Source organism: Nomascus leucogenys, chromosome 18 (assembly GCF_006542625.1).
Source record: "Nomascus leucogenys isolate Asia chromosome 18, Asia_NLE_v1, whole genome shotgun sequence".
Classification (NCBI taxonomy): Eukaryota; Metazoa; Chordata; class Mammalia; order Primates; family Hylobatidae; genus Nomascus; species Nomascus leucogenys.
In genome coordinates this window covers 84,240,335-84,252,505 of record NC_044398.1, presented here as the reverse complement: position 1 = coordinate 84,252,505, position 12,171 = coordinate 84,240,335, and the positions used below count along the sequence as shown (strand labels likewise).

The 12,171-nt window shown below is 39.6% G+C and overlaps 1 pseudogene; it reads left to right on the top strand.

Annotated features, from left to right (window-relative positions):
* LOC100603083 overlaps window positions 1–10,459 on the top strand; it is a 78,956-nt pseudogene extending 68,497 nt beyond the window's left edge.
* The last annotated feature ends 1,712 nt before the right edge of the window (window positions 10,460–12,171 follow it).

Genomic DNA, 12,171 nt, shown 5'->3' with positions numbered 1-12,171 from the left:
AAAAAAGATAATTTTGCTCAATCGGCTCTTGCCCATGATATCAGCATCAATATGTGCTCACTACTCTTCCTTGACTCTCTATAACCCTGTAGAGGAGAGATTATAAGTGCAAATGGCCTACAGTGATCACGTACCCCCACATACCACCATAGGACAATAGAACTCAAAAGCTAAATTAATAAGAAGGCAGTGACACAGTGGAACTGATTTCTTTAAGGCCTAAATCACTCTAATATCCTTTTTCAAAATTTCTTACTGTAAAACAAGGAAAGAAAGAAACCAAAGCTGAATTTAAAACAAACTCTGAGGCCAGGCATGATGGCTAAAGCCTGTAATTCCAGCACTTTGGGAGGCCGAGGCAGGTGGATCATGAGGTCAGAAGTTCGAGACCATTCTGGCCAACATAGTGAAACCCCGTCTCTACTAAACATAGAAAAAGTTAACCAGCTGTGGTGGTGTGCGCCTGTAATCCCAGCTACTCAGGAAGCTGAGGCAGGAGAATCGTTTGAATCTGGGAGGCAGAGGTTGCAGGGATCCGAGATCACGCCATTGCCCTCCAGTCCCGCGACAGTGGGAAAAAAAAAAAAAAAAAAACAACTCTGTTTACTACAAAATAAACCAATGTCATTTGGTCTCAGTGGAGCAAGTTATCCAGTCACAGTCTAATGCAGTGAAGAATTAAGGTGCTCATTGCTCCTGCAATCAGATCATCTGGGTTTGAATCCCAATGTCACCTCTTACCTTGGATAAATCACTTTCACCTGTCCGAACTCCCTAAAATGGAGATGATAGTAGTAAATCCTCCATACAATAGTTGAGATTAAATGATAATTGAATGTGATAATCCTTATAAAGTTCTCAGCCTCTGTCTGCTACTACCTAAATGTTAAGTAATAGTGTCTAAATTTCATTCAGTTGCCCAGCTGGAAGTTTTGACACAGGCAAGTACCTTCTGCATCCAGCAGGAACCATCTTGGCTCCAGGCCAACTGCTGCCATGCCTTCCTCCTCACTTTCCTGTCTTAATTACCCCTTTCTTCTGTAGCAGGCTGCTCCAGTTTTCTGTCTATCATCTGTCCAAGCTTTATATTCTCATCTTGCCTGCCTGACCAAACCTAGCTTTGCTTTCACCACTGTATCTAGCTCCAGGAAAGGCACCTCATTCCCCTACACTTTCATAGCCCTTTGGGGATACCCTTTCACCTTAGCGCACAGGCAGCCTGTAAAACAGGATCAAGATTCAAGAATTAAGACAAGAATTCTTAATTCAAGAATTAAGACAAAGATACAATAATAAGATCTACCATATTATTCTCTAATCTGTCTTATCTTTTGAATATAGACTTTATTCACATTTTCAAATATTTTTGAAAGCTCCCTAAAGCTTTAAATGTGCCATTAGGACAGTGCTCATGTCCATGGATTTCCAACTTTCATATCATCAATTTTCAGTGTCTTTATTCTTTTTCAAAAAGGTCAGTGAACAAAAATTGCATTCTGAGATGCAATCTCCGGGATTATAGACCTTCTAGAGAATCTGCCTAATATTCCAGTCATCACACACACACAGCTAAGACAATTCCTGACCCAGGAAAGAAATAACATGTCACTGAGACCTTTTGTATGAATCTTTTTGTTAATAGAACCAGTGAGCTTCAACTGAATTCAATCTTAAATTTCCAGAGCACCACTGCTGGATGCTCACAGAAAAAAACAGGCGCTTCTCTAGGATATCTTAAAATTTAAAATTGGTAACTTCTGTCTTTTTCCAGAATAATGTGAGGAAGCATGAAACTTTTCCCTGCTTGCATTTATTCCTGGGCCCCTTCCCAAACGTCTGCACACTGCACCTGATAATAATATGTCAATGGGCAATGCCAGACTTAGCAGGGAGACAGGAGAGAGATAGAGCGGAGAGGAAGAGACGAGAAGGGAGTAAGGAAAGAGGTAGAAAAGATGAGGCGAAAATTAGGGGGGGAAGCGGGGGAAGGGAGGGAAGAAAATTTAAGGGGTAAGGGAGGGGAGGGGAAAAAATAGAAGGGACTGGAGGAAAAAGGAACAGATCAGGGAAGAAAGCAGAAAGGAGAGAAGGCTTATGAATTAGCTCTCATTAAGCTTTTCCTTTCATTCTTTTCTCCTAGTAGCTAAGAGGAATTTGAAGACATTTCCATAAAAATTTATTTTTGTAGGTACAACAGATAGGACTTTGACAGCAAAAGTTCTGATAATTATCCAAATGTATATTAACAGTCTGTATTCAGGACTTTCAGAGCTTTTAAGATACAACCAATATTTTACAAAATGTAGTTTTCTTCTCTTAAATGAATTAGATAATAACCATGCTTAATGAGCAACTAAAGACTGGAAACAAAGAGTATGAGACTACATAAAATCATTTCTATAAAGTGATTAAGATGGTAGCTGGCATGTAGAAGCTCAGCAAACAATAAATTATTGTTATTTGTGTAATGTTGCAACCCAACAAAACTTACAATAAAATTAGTTGTGTACATATACATAAGTGTATATGCATGTGGTAATTAGCCATAAGTTCATAAATGTTAGTGCATGTGGTAATTAGCCATAAGTTCTCATAAATTCTTGTAATTAATATTACCCTTACAGAACCAGATCTAGTTTTTCTGTTTTAGAGCTCTGCATCTTTATAATGTACCACTGTTTATGTTTTCCCTAAATGCAGTTTAATCCTCTTTGCACATTCATGATAATCCTATTCCTAGAGGCCATAGAGGCCAGATAAGTTCCCCCAAGCAGATGCCCCAGCTTCCTCACCATGCCTTAGGCAAACACTCCCTGGGCTCATCTGGAAGGGTGCTGGGCTGGGCACCTGAGGGTAGAAGAGCTCAAGGGTCCTGACTGTGGAGTATGAACTGTGCAGCATCCCCCAGAGAAAGGACAAGTGTGAGGGGACAGGCTGGGCACAGGGAGACTCAGAGGGAGGTGGTTGATGTGTTCGGGAGAGAGGACAGAGTGACAGTCAACCCTGGACACAGGGGTGTGGAGCAGGGCTGACTAGTAGGTTGGGTGAGTGGGATCTAGTTGGGCCAGGATTGGATTCAGGCAGGGCTGGGGACACCAGGGAACTTTTTAATGATTTGGGGGAGGCCTCTAAGCAGAGAGATTTTGAAACCTAGCCATAATGAGTGCAAAATGGCAGAGATAAGGTCAAAAGAACACAGGGGTTCTTCTCTATGCAGGCAGAGGAAAGGAGCAAAATTATTCTCCCCTTCCTGTCCTGCTTCCTGCACTTGTTCTTTTATTAATATTCCAACTGTACTATCCAGGCATTTCCTCCACTTCTCCCATCTCTCTAGGCTTCAGGATGCAGACTATAGATAGAAGTAGGTAAGGTGAGATGGGGTCTGGGGAGTGGGAGATGGAGAGAGGAGACTGGGAACAGAATTTCTTCCAAGCTTCCTTAAACCAAATTAACCACAGAGGGATCACACAGAGAGAGTAAAAGTATTTAAACTCTGTGACTCCATCACCAAGTTTTGAGGGTTCAGTGCCTACTCCCCAGCCTCTATCTTCAAAAATGGGGATTGTAATCATTCTGGGAATTATATATCCTTCTAAGGTTGAGGAGGAAAAAGCTGCATAATCATTTCCCAAGCAAATGCATCTGCATCCAAAATTCTGATTACAATTGCACGGAGTTCATAGACCCCCTGGATAAGTCCAGGGACCACAAGTTTAAAATATTTAATACCTACATGTGTTTACCGTGAATCACATCCTAATACTAAGTAAATACATGCAGCAGCATAAGGGACTGAACGTCATCTCCCTGGCGTTTTCAGGGCCGAAACTCCTAACATGTCTGCAGTTTCCAGGGGATCAAATGAGAGAGCTAAACAATGAAAAGAAAACTTGCTTCATGGTCATTTCTCTCAGCGTTTGGAATGAAATAAAATTAATGACAAGGACAAAGCATTTTTTAATGGATACAAAGTTTCTGTTTGGAGTGATGAAAAGTTTTGGAAGTAGACAGTGGTGATGGTTGAATATCACTGAGACTTTCATTAATGCCACTGAATTATACACTTAAACTGTTTAAAATGGCAAATATTACATTATATACTGTACCACAATTAAAACAAGGCTAAAAAATTATATTTTAGAAAAGGAGGAAAGTGTCAGTATACCAATAAAAAAGAATCCAATACTATGCCTGGCATGTGATAGACACTCAATGAAAGTTACACTCTTCTCTCCCTCAACCCGGGATATGGGAATTCCTGTAGGGCTACCACACTTCCTGGTCTTTGGTGGCTCCTGTAGAGGGTCCCTTCCCTTGCTCTGTCACCCTTTCTTTTGAAATATTTTTTAGCTTTATTGAGGTATAACTGATGTACCAAAAATTGCACACATTTCGTGTGTACCTCTTGATGAGTTTGGAAATGTGACTACACCCATGAAACCATCACCACAACCAAGGCACTAAACATATCCATAACCTTCAAAAATGTCTTTATGTTCTTTTGTGGGGTTTGGGGGTTTGTTGTTATTGTTTGCTTGGTAAGAACACAACGTGAGATTATCCTCTTACATTTAAAAGTATACAATACCATATTGTTAAACCTAGGCACTATGTTGCACAGCAGATATCTAGTACTTTCTCATCTTGCATAATAGAAACTTCATACCCATTGAAAAATAATTTCCCATTTCCCCCTCCCCCCATCCCGTAGCAATCACCATTCTAATCTCTGCCTCTATGGGTTTGACCATTTTAGATACTTCATATAACTGGGTTCATACAGTATTTGTCCTTCTGAGAATGGCTTATTTCACTTAGCATAATGTCCCCTAGGTTCACATATGTTATCAAAAATGGCAGGATTTCCTTGTATTTTTTAAGGCTGAATAATATTCCATTGTATGTTTATATCACACTTTCTGTATCCATTCATCTGTCGATGGGCATTTGGGTTGTTTCCAAATTTCAGCTATTATGAATAATACTGCAATGAACATAGGATAGGGAACACATTCAAACCATAGCCCCTTCCAACTCTCAATCTATAGGATCCGTAGCTCCTCTCCAACAGGAAAATCATGTGCTGATATCCACCTGCATTACACGTAATCTAGTACGTTAATGGAAAAACTTATGCCTTGAGTCCTCTAGAATCTTAGATTTTCATAATCAAAATTCAGCCTTTTGCAACCAAATCTTCTTCTGCCAAACAGTAAGGAGGCTCAAGAGCCCATTTTGAACCTCAAACTTGAGAACTGGTTTCTTATTTGTTTTCTCTGCTGTAGTATTCCTTCCAGAGGAAATTGATACCTCTAGTCTAGTTTGAATGGTGAGAGTATACCAGAGATTAAAAGGAACTAACAGGAATTTTTTCAAATGGTTAATATATTAAAATGTTGTACCCTATTCCTTAACTGTGAGTGTTTACCAAAGGATTTTGTCTTTGTGTGGCTGTGCATACATGCAGTTTGGCAGGAATGCAGACCATATGCACTGCTCTGGCCCCCATCAGCCTGTTTTTTTTTCTGTTTGTCAGCAATATCTGGTTATATGTTCATCAGAAATATTTTGTTTCCATAATCATTATAGTGGCTTGGATTCAGAGCCACTAGATCCACAGAATATGCAGACAAAAAGTAGAGTCAGCCTATTCAATATATTTCAGTAGTAGCCAAGAAAATTCAGGCACCAAGCAGGAAAAACAAAAACGGAAAAGATTTATGTGCTTAAGAATTAATAACTGGGTATCATTCTTTGAGCCAAAAAAGAATGCAAAAAAAATACTTTATCAGTAGCAAAGCTCATTAGTTCTTTTAATACCAATTGTAATGTCCTGAATCCCCCGTCTTTCCAAAAATGTTTTATTATATTTGATAAATTTTTCATTGAAATGAACTGAAATAACTCTGAAAGGCTGGAAGCCTTGGAGCAGAGGAGTTTGGGTAAGCTCAGTGAGAATTTATATCTGTGTCAAGCTACCCTGGCTTGTAATTCTTTTTCTAACTTATATACAACTTTGATTGAATATTACCATTTTCTATTAACCACAGTTAGGTGAGATCTTTACAGAAGCCATTTCAACCTGAAACTTTAAAAAAGTTCAGATGTTAGTGTTTCAATGTTCAATCATTTTTATAGACTCCTACTGTCTCTGGTTTAAACATGAGTCAAAGAAAGAGAAAGTCCAACGAAAACCAAATGATTCATAGAAACCTAAGATTAACTTGTTGTCCAGTTCATTTCCAGGGTCACATTGCAGGGGATGATAAACCATCTTACTTTAAAAATCTGCATAGAGGTAGATTCTATAATCTTTTTAAATTGCTTACTCTAAGAATCTATGTTTTGAATATATATATATAAATTTTCAAAGAGAGGACTAATTTTAATTTCCTCCAGACAGACTGTCAATTGGGCTAGCATCATTTATTAAATAACCCAACCTTTGCCCAGTGAGTTAAAATACCACTTTGTCATGTATTAATGGCTGCATAGTATGTTATAGATACCATAATTTATTTAAGAAAGGCAGCATATGTGATGGTTAAGATGTAAGATGTGGATTCTAGAGTCAACTGCATGGGCTTGCCATTTATTAGCTATGTGATCTGGAGCAGCTTTCTTATTTTAGTTCAGCAATTTTTTCTTTTTATTTTTCTTTTATTGTATAAGACAAAAGGTTTGACTAAGAAATACATTTTTAAATGAATATATTTTTTATTTCAATAGATTTGGGGGTACAGGTGGTTTTTGGTAACATGGATACATACTTTAGTGGTGATTTCTAAGATTTTAGTGCATCTGTAACCTGAGCAGTGTACACTGTACCCGACATATAATATTTTATCCCTCATCCCCCTCCCAACTTTCCCCCAAGTCCCCAAACTCCAGTATATCACTCTTATGCCTTTGCATCCTCATAGTTTAGCTCCCACTTCTAAGTGAGAACATATGATATTTGGTTTTCCATTCCTAAGTTATTTCATTTAGAATAATGGCCTCTAGTCCCATCCAAGTGGCTGCAAAAGACATTATTTTATTCCTTTTTATTGCTGAGTAGTATTCTATGGTGTATATATACCACATTTTCTTTAGCCACTCATTGGTCAAAGGGCACTTAGGTTGGTTCCATATCTTTGCAATTGTGAACTGTGTTGCTATAAACATGCATGCGCATGTGTATTTTTAATATAATGACTATTTTCCTTTGGGTAGGCACCCAGTAGTGAGATTGCTGGATCAAATGGTAGATCTACTTTTAGTTCTTTAAGGACTCTGCGTACTGTTTTCCATAGAGGTTGTACTAATTTACATTCCTAGCCACAGTGTTAAAAGTGTGCCCTTTTTACCACATCCATGAAGGTATCTATTGTTTTTTGACTTTTTATGGCCATTCTTGCAGGAGTAAGGTGGTATTTCACTGTGGTTTTAATTTGCATTTCCCTGATGATTAGTGATATTGGGCATTTTTTCAGGTTTGTTGGCTGTTTGTATATCTTCTTTCGATAATTGTCTATTCATGTCTTTTGCCCACTTTTTGATGGGATTTTTTTTATGCTGATTTGTTTGAGTTTCTCTTAGAATGTGGATACTTGTCCTTTGTCAGATGCATAGTTTGCAGATATTTTCTCCACTCTGTCAGTTGTCTGTTGACTCTGCTGATTATTTCTTTTGCTGTGCAGAGCTTTTTAGTTTAATTAGGTCCTATTTTTTTGTTGTTGTTGTTTTGTTGCATTTGTTTTGGGGGTCTTAGTCATTAATTATTTGCCTAAGCCAATGTCCAGAGAGCTTTTCTGATGTTACCTTCTAGAATTTTTATGGCTTCAGGTCTTAGATTTAACTAAGTCTTTGATCCTTCTTGAGTTGATTTTTGTATGAGGTGAAAGATTGGGATCCAGTTTCATTCTTCTACATGTGGCTTGCCAGTTTTCCCAGCACCATTTATTGAATAGGGTGTCCTTTCCCCACTTTATGTTATTGTATGCTTTGCTGAAGATCAGTTGGCTGCAAGTATTCGGCTTTATTTCTAGGTCATCTATTTGGTTCTATTGGTCTACGTGCTTATTTTTATGCCAGTGTCAAAGCTCAGCTATTTGTTAGCTTTGTGACCATGGGCAAGTTACTTATCCCTCTGTGCCTCAGTAGCCTCATCTGTAAAATGGGGATAAAATCTCTTACGTTATTTTCATTAGTTGAAATGTTCTGCTGTGGTAAAAATTCAATTCCCTATGCTCAATGCTTAACACATCAAAGGTTTATTTCTTGCTCTAGTCATTGTCCAATGTGGGCCGGGTGGCTCTCTTTGGTGGCTCTTCTCCATGTGATGATTTTGGGATCTGGGTTGCTTCAAACATGTGGTTCCTAAGTTGCCATGGAAGAGAAGACAGAGCTGAAATGTCACTGTGAATGATCTTTGGACTTGGGTCTATAAATGGCATATGTTACTTTTGCCTGTATTTATTGACTAGAGTCACATAATTTCCAACCGAACTGCTAGGGAACCTGGGAAAGACAGTCTTCTTTTATTCCCAGGGAGAGGAAGTGTTTTGATTAACACAAAGTGCAGTCTCTACCATATTGAATATTTGCCTTCCAGAAAGGTTATACTGATTTACATTCTCACCTTTAGTAAATGAGACTACTTACTTCCATTCACTATTGCCTATACAGTTGTTATATTTCTTACTTTAGTTTTTATGAGTTTTATAAACTGAGAAAAATGTCAACTTCTATTTTTTATGTATTTAATTATATTAATTTTAAAATTAAAATTAGCCACTTACACTTATTTATCTTGTTTTATAAATTTCCTATCCATTGAGTATAATAATAGCTGAGTTAGTTAAGCAGCTTGATAGAGTGGGAGGAAAGGACTAGATTTTGAGTTAGAATATTTAGCTTTGAGTACCAGATCTATCACTTATTGCCTGCATTATTTGGTCCTCCTTAACTTCAGTTATTTAAATGTGAAAGAGGGAAAATAATATATATCTTTCACAGGACAATATAGGAGTTAGTAAAATATATGTAAAGTATACATATTTTAAGTATATATCATTTATCTATGTTCTTATAAAACTTCATACATTCCTTTATTGAGTCATGTATTGTTTTCAATGATTTCTTCTATCTGTTTCTTCCACTAGACCATGAGCTTTTTGAATGGATGCATTTGTGTTTGTATTCCTGGAGCCTACTACAATCTCTAACATACAGTAAACTTTAGATGATTGTTTCTTCAATGAATGAATAAACAAAATGATGATATTGGATCCATTTTAGACTTTACAGGCTTAAAAAAAAAACGCTGCTATATATTTGTTTATTGAATCTTCACAACAATCCTTGGCATGAGCTTGGTGGATACCATGAGGTTCTGAAACAAAATGCTAGAGAGCCTCAAGTATTTTATACCTTCTGTTCTTTGCTGGGTATATCCATTGCTGTTTACCAACAGATAAAAGGGGGCCCCTGCATTGGCCAGTGGGACAGGAAGTACATCAAGAAGGGGGAGAAGAACACTATCGTCACCTCCTACAACAGGAACTTCACAGGCCGCAATGACACAAACCCCAAGACCATGCCTTCATCACCTCCCCAGAGATTGTCACAGCCCTGGCCATTGCGAGAACCCTAAGTTCAACCCAGAGACCGACTGCCTGATGGGCAAGGATGGCAAGAAGTTCAAGCTGGAGGCTCCAGATGCATATGAGCTTCCCCAAGCGGAGTTTGACCCAGGGCAGGACACCTACCAGCACCCCCCAAAGGACAGCGGCAGGCAGCATGTGGATGTGAGCTCCACCAGCCAGCACCTGCAGCTCCTGGAGCCTTTTGACAAGTGGGATGGCAAGGACCTGGAGGACCTGCAGATCCTCATCAAGGTCAAAGGTAAGTGTTCCACTGACCACATCTCGGCTGCTGGCCCCTGACTCAAGTTCCATGGGCACTTGGAATACATCTCCAACAACTTGCTCATCGGTGCCATCAACATTGAAAACAGCAAGGCCAATTCCATGCACAATGCCCTCACCCAGGAGTTTGGCCCCATCCCTGATACTGCCCACTACTACAAGAAACATGGCATCAGGTGGGTGGTGATTAAGGATGACAACTACTGCGAGGACTCACGCGGGGAGCACACAGCGCTGGAGCCTTGCCACCTCGGGGGCAGGGCCATCATCACCAACAGCTTTGCCAGGATCCATGAGACCAGGGCCTGCAGGGCCTGCTGCCCCTGACCTTTGCTGACCCAGCGGATTACAACAAGATTCACCCTGTGGACAAGCTGACCATTAAGGGCCTGAAAAACTTCTTCCCTGGCAAGCCCCTGAAGTGCATCATCAAGCACCCCAACGGGACCCAAGAGACCATCCTCCTGAACCACACCTTCAACGAGACGCAGATCAAGTGGTTCCACACCAGCAGTGCCCTCAACAGAATGAAGGAGCTGCAGGAGTGAGGGCGGTGCCTCCCACCCACCACCTCCCACCCCCCACTCCCTACACAGTGCTGGCATCATGTTCAAGTTCAGCTCCACGTGCACTATCAGAGGGTCCGATCCAGCCAGCCATGGCTTCTTATTCCAAGGTGGTGTGACCAGACATGCTTCCTACTCCCCGCTTAGCCCATGGAGTGGCTGTGGTTGGCGGGGGGGGGGGTTCTTAAAATAACTTTTTAGCCTCTGCCTTCCTATTTTTAGTTTGGTTCAGATCGTAGGCAGCTCCACGCAAGTGTATTTATTTTTGATGACAAGACTCCCATCTAAAGTTTTTCTCCTGCCTGATCATTTGATTGGTGGCTGAAGGATTCTAGAGAAACTTTTGTTCTTGAAAGGAAAACAAGAATCCAAAATCAGTGACAAAAAAAAAGAGGGCCCAACCTTTAAACCATGAAGTCTGTACCACATCCTTGTTTTCAGCTCCTAGATAATGCTCTCCACCTGTATAACTTCACCAGCGTTTACTCTCAGAATGCCTGCTGTGCCCTTAGCCCCCTTCTAAGAGTTCCTGTCCATAGATTCTTACTTAAGAAAGTGGACGTAGTCAATTCCTTTAACTTCTATGGCCATGTGTTTTACTACATATCTCTACCACCCACCTATGTTTTGGTCTAGCAGACAGACCAGACCCAAAGGCAATGAATCTCTGAGCTGACCATTAGTCCAGAAAGAGGCCATATACTTCACTTTGTCCAACAGGTATGACAGCAGTTAACCAAAACTTATCAAACTCTTACACTTTGGGAATTGGGGGTTTGAAATACAGAATTTGGCAGAGAGTAAATGATACCAAAGCAGAAAGACAATGAGAATGCAGTACACAATTGTCAAAGTCAAATGCTTGCTGTCCAAAATATCACTACAACAGGTGGATAAGACAAAGCTGAGTGTATTGTTTACCTACTAAGAAAGAACATCCACAAAGTCTTATTAACAAAGTCAGGATACTGATTGACATTTCAAAGTCTGGTTTAAGATGGGTTCTTTTGATGATGGAGAGGAGTTTGATTAGGATGAGAGCAGAGTTATGATAAAATAATTTAGGACTGTGGCAGACAGCTAGGTGAGAATTTTAAGAGAACAAGGTTTAGGATGCATTCTATAGAAGAGTTCATGGGTCTTTGGGGAAGTTACTGGAACAAGCAATAATATTATTTGAAATTTTTATCTTGCTGGGAAAGAATTGCATTTAATACTAAAGTTATATTGATGAAGACAGCCAGCTGCACAGACAATTTTGATTCTCATCACAAAGCAAAAGAAGCAAATAAGTAAACAGAAGCATAAAGTAGAAAAACACTGTCCAGAGCAGAAAAACAGAGGATCTGAAACACACCGATAGGGGAGGGCCCAGTGACCAACCCGAACAGCAGAAAGAATGTTTTTCTCTCTGATCCAGCCTTTCTTGCTCTAGACAATCTGGATCATCATGCTATCCAATCAGTAACTTGTACACTGTTCTCATGTTGAGCAAAAAGAATAAACCAATCCAAACAGAGTATTCCATGCTAAGCTTTGGGCTCACAAGTTTAAATTCTCACTTACAGTTCCATTCAACAACTTTGGAGATGGAGGGAATCCCATTTGGATATGAGAGAAAAAATTACCAAGTCAAGAAATCATGAATTCTGCCGGCATGTTTAAAACTTTCAGGGCATCAGGTAGGCAGTATA